Raw genomic sequence first — 9,372 nt, forward strand, 5'->3', positions numbered from 1 at the left:
AAATCTTGAAACAAAAACAAATTTCATTAATATATCAAGAGAATACATTCATGAAATTGAAAGTACATCAGAATTTATACAAGATTTTCCCTAAGCTGCTAAACCTAACATCAACAGCCTTAGTCCTAGCTCAAGAAGCTAAGGCAAGGCTGATGATGAAGAAAAATAGGAAGAAGAAAATAAATCATTTATTCTTCCTACTCTCGACAAACAGAATGGCGAGTCAAATGATTCGCTCTTGCTGGCGGAGAGCTTCCAGCCTTTCCTCCTCCAATCGCTCCAGATGGCGATGGTAATCCATATAGAAGAACAGGAGGTGGGTGAGTACCTCCTGTGGGACAGAGTCCCATATCTCATCAGGAATGGTAGTGACGTGCCATTCCTGCCGCCAATCGGCACAGCTTAGCTCCATATTGAAGGTTTCGTAGTTCAAAAACATGTTGTATTTGACCATGGTGTTTTTGATAGAAAAAGTATGAAGGGAAGTGTGTGAGAAAAGATTTGATGGGAAGGCTGATGTGAAGTGTTGCTTATATAGGCAGGAGAATGCCAGGAGACACAAAGAAATTTAATGTTGACAGGTAGAATTAATTATACCTCGTCTCCCCAGACTTGGAAAAAGAAAACATTCATTGGAAAGAGAAAACATGGTTTAATGCGCACAAGAAGCAAGTAAAAGTTGACTGTTCAAGTACGAATATCACTAACCCTAACCATAGTGACTATTAATCTTCCACTTCACATATTTTAGTTTGAACCGAGACTGTTATTAAATTTTATCCACAGATAAGTCAAGTAAAGAATTAGACTGTAATATCAGAACTTAGACTTATATCAGAACTTAACAGTCATTGGAACATAATTTCTTAACTCGAAAAAGGAATGCCTATCTTAGGAAGTCCTCACACAAATTCTGATTTATATTCTTCAGAATTTAATCATCAGAATATGTAATTAGAACTTGTCCTCAGAATTTGTGCAATGAAACACAATGACTGTTCATCTAAAACAACATAGATCACCACAGTAATTTTCATCATTCATATGGAGTGATTAGTGTGTGCATTAAGCTAAATGTCAGACAAAGAGTAAAGTCTGATTCACTTCTGTACATCTTAGAAATAAGGCATAACTAAAACTTTGCTAAAGAGCTGTCATTATCCTGAAACCTACTGATGAATGAGTTCATGCTTGAGTCCACCTCAACTATTATGTGCTAATTTTATGCATCTTTTTAAATTCCATTTCACAATGGCTTCTCAGTGTAAGTGAGTCACGACTGCTTATCAGAATTTATGCTATTATCAGAGTATTTCTCCAGTAATCATAGAGTGTGAAAAGTCACCAAGAAAATATTTTAGTTGCTTTTCTGATGCATATTATTTAATACCAGCAATGCACTTGGGTCGTCCCTTCCACATTTTACTCTAGATCTCAAAGGAGTACCTGATTTTATTCTTTGATCCTTTTGCTTTTTTCTTTTGATAAGTGAGGTTTATCAGCACTTAGTGCATTCAGCAGATTTACTAGTATTAGAACTTAACAGATGAGTAGCATTATTCTAATTTGTGACTTAGTAATAAGATAAACAAAGTAAACTCAACTAAGCTCAATTATCAGAATTTGCTTGTGTCAATAGATTTCCATAGAATAATTACTTCTTACATGGGATCATTTGTTTATTGAAGACTACTAGGTCAGCATCTAGCACAGTTATCCTCATAGGTTTGAATAGTTACTTAAACAGACATATCACTTATCAGAGTTTAGAAACATATATCAGACAACAGTCAGTACTTAAACACATTGTCAATTAAGCACAGAATACACAAAGAGATTAAATTCTGTAAATACTGATCATAAGGTCTGATATAACTGAACAAGACTAAGCAGATTTAGAGAAAGAACCTGAAACCATTCCAAGTTCATTTACCAATCTTGTAAAAGTGGCTTCACACAATGGTTTTTGTGAAGATATCTGCTAGTTGTTGATCTGTTGGAACAAAGTGCAATTCCACTGTACCTTCATCCACATGTTCCCTTATGAAGTGGTACCTGATGCTGATGTGCTTTGTCATTGAGTGTTGAACTGGATTACCTGTCATAGCAATAGCACTTTGATTATCACAGTAAATAGGTATTTTGAAATATGTTAACCCATAATCCAGTAACTGATTCTTCATCCAAAGAATCGTGCACAACAGCTTCCTGCAGCAATATACCCTGCCTTCTGCAGTTGATGTGGAAATTGACTTTTGTTTCTTGCTGAACCAAGAAACCAATCTGCCTCCAAGAAATTGGCAGCTTCCACTTGTGCTTTTCCTGTCAATTTTGCAACCTGCAAAATCTGCATCTGAGTAACCTATTAGTTTAAAATCTGATTCTCTAGGATACCACAATCCCAGATCAGCTGTGCCTTTAAGATACTTGAAATTCTTTTCACAGCTGTTAAGTGAGGTTCTCTTGGATCTGCTTGAAATCTTGCACAAAGACAAGTAGCATACATGATATCAGGTCTACTAGCAGTTAGATAGAGTAGAGAGCCAATCATACCTCTATAATCAGTAACATCTACTGATTTACCAGTATCCATATCCAGTTTTGTTCCAGTGGCCGTGGGAGTGGATGCACTTGAACAATCTTGCAGTTCCAAATTTCTTCAGCAAGTTTCTGGTGTACTTAGTTTGACAAATAAAAAGTGCCTTCTTCATTCTGCTTGACTTGAAGGCCCAGAAAAATAGCTAAGTTCCCCCATCATACTCATCTGATACTTGACTTGCATCAGTTTGGAAAACTTCTTGCAAAGTCTATCATTTGTAGACCCAAAATGATATCATCAACATAAATCTGGACCAGAAGTAAGTCCTTTCCATGGTTGAGGTAGAACAGTGTTTTGTCTATGTGTTCCTCTGTTGAATTACTTTCCAGAAGAAACTGAGCTAAAGTCTCATACCATGCTCTAGGAGCTTGCTTAAGTCCATAAAGTGCTTTATCAAGCCTGTAGACATAATCTTGATGTTTGGAATCTACAAAGCCTGGAGGTTGTTCAACATATACTTCCTCCTCTAATTCTCCATTGAGAAAAGCACTTTTAACATCCATTTGAAAGACAGTAAACCTTTTGTGAGCAGCATAAGCCAAAATATCATTATGGCTTCTAACCTAGCAACTGGTGCAAATGTTTCATCATAATCAATTCCCTCCTGTTGAGAATATCCTTTTGCAACCAGCCTTGCCTTATTTCTTGTAATTATGCCATCACTGTCAGTTTTGTTTCTGAATACCCACTTTGTACCAACAACAGATCTATTCTTTTGGTCTTGGCACTAGGGTCCAGACTTTGTTTCTTTCAAATTCATTTAACTCTTCCTGCATTGCTTGCACCCAATCAGCATCTTGAAGAGCTTCTTCCACTTTCTTTGGCTCAGTCTGAGAGAGAAAAGAATTGTAAAGACATTCGTTTGAAGTACCTGTTCTAGTTCTGACACCTGCATCAGGATTTCCAATTATCAAATCAGGTGTATGTGATTTTGTCCACTTCCTTGCAGATGGAAGGTTTTCTCTAGAACTGGATGCTCCCCCATGATCCATGCTGTCTTCATTTTCATTTTCTGATGCTCCCCCTGAAACTATGCTCTCTGAGTTGGATTCTTCAGAATTTAGATTTTCAGCACTATCAGAACTTGGCTTATCAGAACTTGACGAATCAGAACTTGAAGAGCCAGATGTATGTTCTGATGTTTCTTGAGATGTGGTAAGATCTTGAGTATGCTCCCCCTGCATAGGTGCATCTTCCTTTGGCGTAGTCACCACAGTTTCAATAACATCAGAGTTTAATCCATCAGAGTTTACAGTATCAGGACTTAGACTGTCAGGATTTTCAGTATCAGAATTTGAGTCTTCATTTTCAAATCTCAGCTGATCATGGTCAATAAAATCTTCAAGACCAGTAATCTTCTTGTCATCAAAAGAGACATTGATAGATTCCATGACCACTTTTGTTCTCAAATTATAGACTCTGAAGGCTTTTGTGGAAAGTGGATATCCAACAAAGATTCCTTCATCAGCTTTTAGATCAAACTTGGATAGCTGTTCAGGATGAGTCTTGAGAACAAAACACTTGCATCCAAATACATGAAAGTACTTCAGATTTGGCTTCTTTTTCTTCACCATCTCATATGGTGTTTTTCCTTGCTTGTTAATGAGTGTTGCATTTTGAGTAAAACAAGCAGTCTGCACAGCTTCAGCCCAGAAATAGGTTGGAAGCTTTGCTTCTTCAAGCATTGTACGTGCAGCTTCAATGAGAGTTCTATTCTTCCTTTCAACAACTCCATTTTGCTGTGGAGTTCCAGGAGCAGAAAATTCCTGCTTATTCCATGGTTTTTGCAGAACTCTTCCATTATCAAATTCTTGAACTCAGTGCCATTATCACTCCTTAGGTTTTCACAGAATCTTTGACCAATTTATCCAGATGTTTGACATGATCAATCAAGATAGATGCAGTTTCACTTTTGTGTGCAAGAAATACACCCATGTGTATCTGGTGAACTCATCCACTATGACCAATGCATATTTCTTCTTTGCAATAGACATGACATTACTGGACCAAATAGATCAACATGTAGTAGATGATAAGGCTCAAGAATTGATGATTCAGTCTTGCTCTTGTGGCCTTCTGACAAGAATCACAAAGGCCATCAGGAGCAAATACTGACTTTGGCAGTCCTCTCACAAGATCTTTCTTGACCAGTTCATTTATATTGTTGAAATTTAAATGAGAGAGTTTCTTGTGCCAATTCCAGCTTTCTTCAATTGATGCTCTACTCATCAGACAGATTGCAGAACCATCAGTACTTGTTGAAAGCTTAGCTTCATAAATGTTACCACGCCTGTATCCTTTCAGAACAACTTTGCCTTTAGATTTACTCACAACTTCACAGTGTTCTTCAAAGAAATCAACATGATAACCTCTGTCACAGATTTGACTTATACTCAGCAGATTGTGTTTAAGTCCTGAGACCAGAGCTACTTCTTTAATGATGACATTCCCAAGATTGATATTGCCATATCCCAATGTTTTTCCAATGTTGCCATCTCCATAAGAAACACTTGGGCCAGCTTTCTCCACAAAGTCTGATAGCAGGGCTTATTTCCAGTCATATGTCCTGAACATCCACTGTCCAGAACTAGAATATTTTTCCTGTTGCCCTGCAATCACAAAGACCACTAATGATTAGTTTTAAGGACCCAGACTTGCTTGGATCCTTTGGCCTTATCAAGTTTGTTAACATTTGCAGCGGATTTAGCATCAGAGTTTATGTTAACATTTTTCTTATCAGAACTTACACTATCAGACTTTGAATCAGAATTTACACTAGAAGGAACAATGGAAACTTTCTTCAAAGAAGGTTTTAATTGATAATAATCATAGTACAAACTATGATATTCCTTACAAGTATAAATGGAATGCCATAAACTACCACAATGAAAACAAGGATTTGTGGTTTATATCTAACAGACTGACTCTTAACTCCTGATTTTGAAGGTAAGGAGTTAATGTTCTTATTCTTCCTGCAAAAAGAAGCCAGATGGTTAGAACTTCCACAGTTATGACATGTTTTCCTAGGAGCATCAGGAACAGGTTTATAATCATTGCTTTTATTCACACCTTCCTTTCCATTCCTATTTTTCCTAGGTGATTTTACCTTGTTTCATTCTTAACATCTTTCAGCTTATGCTTAAGCTGCTTCTTAGTCATTAAGCCTATGTTTACTTCAGCTGTCTTTTCCTGTTTTAGTTTGTCAGAAGTTAATCCTCTTAACTTCTGATTTATCATTATCAGACTTTACAGTTACAAACTTAACAGGTTTTAACTTTGGCTTTTGCTTAACAACAGGCTTAATTTCTACAGTTCCTTTATCATTCTTATCCTCTCCATAACCTAAGCCCTCTTTCCAATTTTCACTACTTAGCAAATTTTGAGTTGTTCTGCCAGAGTTAGTCCAAGTCCTGATTATCTCCTTTCCTTTTCTAACTCAGTTTTTAGAGATTCATTCATTTTTAGCACTTCATCCCTAACATAAAAAGCATCATCTCTATCCTTCTGAGTTTGATGGAACATAACTAACTCTTTTTCTAAGAAATCATTTCTTTTCTTAAAAGCAAGATTTTCAGAAGTTAATCTTTCACATGTTAAAGTTTGATCTCTATAACTAACAAACATGGTTTTAAGATATCTTCTCAACTCATTAATATCATCAGTATGAAAAGCATAAGTAGTCTGAGGTACCTTTGTTTCAGCAGCTTCAGAACTGCTCTCAGCACTTTCTTTATCAGCATTTGCCATCAAGCATAGTTCTCCTCACTTTCAGAGTCTGAGGTGTCTGTCCAGCTTTTCTGCTTTGTGACAAGAGCCTTGCCTTTGTCACCCTTTACCTTCTTGCAATCAGGAGATATGTGGCCTTTCTCACCACAGTTATAGCATTTGACATTGGTATAATCTCCTCTATCAGACTTTCCTCCTCTGCCTTCAGATCTTCTGAAATTCTTCTTATCAGAACTTATGCCTTTCCTGGAAAACTTCTTTCCCTTCCTGAACTTCCTGTATGCAATCTTTGTGATCCCTTTCACCATAAGAGCACACAGCTTCATCATCTCCTCATCAGCATCAGTCTCAGGCAAGCTTTCAGAATCTGAGTCATCATCACTTTCAGAACTTGATGACTCAGTATCAGACTTTGTGAAAAGAGCTTTACCCTTGTCTTTCCTTGAGGTAGCTGCCTTGGGGGATTCTTCTTCAGCCTTAAGAGCAACTGTCCTTGACTTTCCTCCTTTCCTCTTGCTTCTTTGTTCCATCTCAAGTTCATGAGTCTTGAGCATTCCATAAATTTCATCAAGAGTTGTTTCATCAAGATTGTAATTGTCTCTTATTGTTGTTGCCTTCAAATCCCAACATTCAGGAAGAGCTAACAGGAATTTAAGGTTTGAATCTTCAAGATCATACTATTAACCAGTGACAATCATTCAAGAGTTTGACAAATCTATCATATAAATCAGTCAATGACTCATTAGCCTTTGAGTCAAAGTGTTCATACTCTTGAGTGAGTATTGTCTTCCTGTTCTTCTTAATTGTCAGTTCCCTGACACCTTGTTTCCAGAGCATCCCATATCTCCTTAGCAGTCTTGCAGTTAATTACCCTGTTTGACATTACATTATCAATGGCACTATGCAGTAAGTGTCGTACCTTAGCATCCTTAGCAATTGATGATATCTTCAGCAGTATAATCACTCTTTTCCTTTGGTACGGTCTTTGCTGCTTCACCTGCAACTGCAACAGCGAGCTTGGTTGGTTTGTGAGGCCCTTCCTTGATTCTATCAAGATATTCTGGATCTGTAGCTTCCAGAAACATGGTCATCCTCACCTTCCATATGGCATATTCAGATGGTCTCAGTATGGGAACTCTGATGGTTTCATACCGACTTTGAATTTGTGTCTTTGGGGTTCTTCAGTTTTGGTAGGCTTAGTTGGAGTTTCTGTGTCAGACATGATGTTTGGATCTTTAACTGTATGTGTGTTAACAGATAGGCTCTGATACCACTTGTTAGGTCACACACACTGTAGAGGGGGTGAATACAGTGTAAAATACAATCAAATCGAACTTTAATATCTTAAGTAACAGAAAACAAACTTTATTGAAACAATAAACTCTGTTACAGTATGGAACTGTTACCTCTCAGTGATGAACAAATATCACGAGAGCTGCTAGGGTTACAATGAATAATCTTCTCGAATATGATAACACTTATAGTGTAAACCCTATGTCTGTGTTTATATACTACACAGTTACAAGATAATCGCTAATTGATATGGAATATAATTCTGCTTCCTAAAATATATCAATCAGATATCTTTTCTTCCAAGTATTCCATTCTTCACGGAACTCCTTCTTCATGCATATCTCTTCTTATGTTTATCTCGATCTTCTTTCTTTAATCAGCTACTATCCTTATCTGATCGTCCTTCAGCACTTAAGTTCTGATATCCAACTTCTGATATCCTGATATCCTTAAGTCCTGACTTCCAGTATAAGTATTGATTCCCAGTTAAGTACTGATTTGTCCTGTTAAGTAAGATCTGAAAACTAAACAAATAAATATTAGCCATGACATTATCAAATATATCTAACAGGTGATATCCAGTTCTCAGGTCAATCTTGGAAAAATAAACAGCATCCTTTAGCTGGTCGAACAGATCGTCTATTCTAGGTAACGGGTACCTGTTCTTTATGGTTAGCTTGTTCAACTCTCGATAGTCGATGCACAGCCTCATGCTCCCATCCTTCTTCTTAAAAATAACACTGGTGCTCCCCACGGAGACACACTGGGTCTTATCATACCCTTATCCAAAAGTTCCTGCAATTGGGTAGCTAATTCCTTCATTTCTAATGGGGCTAACCGGTAAGGTGCTTTTGAAACTGGCGCCGTCCCGGGGGCCAACTCAATAGCAAATTCAATCACTCTATCGGGTGGTAATCCCGGAAGGTCTTGTGGGAATACGTCTTCAAATTCGTTGACTACCGGAATATTGTAAGTGGGCACCTTCTGCGTGTCCACCACATAGGCTAGGTAAGCCTCTTTTCCTTTTCGTAACATCCTTCTGGCCTGAGCCATAGTCAAAAATTGATGCATCTGCCTCTTTCCTCTAAATATGACTTCTTTTTTCTTGGGATATTAACTTAACTTCTTCCCCTTACAGTCTATCTGAGCATCATTGCTAGATAGCTAGTCCATTCCCAAAATTACATCGAACTCCCCTAATTTAAAAGGAATCAGATCAACACTAAAAGATTGCTCCCCTATGCCTAACTCACAGGCGGGGTGAATCTGGTTAACAGGAATAATTTCATGATTGGCTATTTCTACTTGTAAGGGTTCTATCAAGGGTTCAGCCTTAAGTCTTAATTTACGTGCAAGATCGTTGATATAAAAGATTAGTTGCTCCCGAATCAAATAAAACGTTCGCACTAACTGAATTTAGAGAAAGGGTACCTGCTATCACATCTGAGTCTTTCATAGCATCCTGGACTGTCATGTTGAAAGTCCTCGCAGTAGGTGGCTTATTGGAGGCCCTGCTGGCTCCTGAAGCTTGGTTTGTTCATTGGGCATTCTTCTTCAATGACGGGCGTCCACACTGATGACAAGTGGTGTTAGAATGAAGGCAGGGGCTGACGAAGGGCATTGTGGGAATAGTGGCCACTTGCCCACACTTAAAGCAGGTTACTGGCTTCCCTTACATTCCCCAGAATGCATGCTTCCACAAGTGTACAGGCTGGCAATGGGAGTCGAGACTGGTGGAATAGGACATTCTTGAC

Source organism: Apium graveolens, chromosome 7 (genome assembly GCF_009905375.1).
Source record: "Apium graveolens cultivar Ventura chromosome 7, ASM990537v1, whole genome shotgun sequence".
In the NCBI taxonomy this organism is placed as follows: domain Eukaryota; kingdom Viridiplantae; phylum Streptophyta; class Magnoliopsida; order Apiales; family Apiaceae; genus Apium; species Apium graveolens.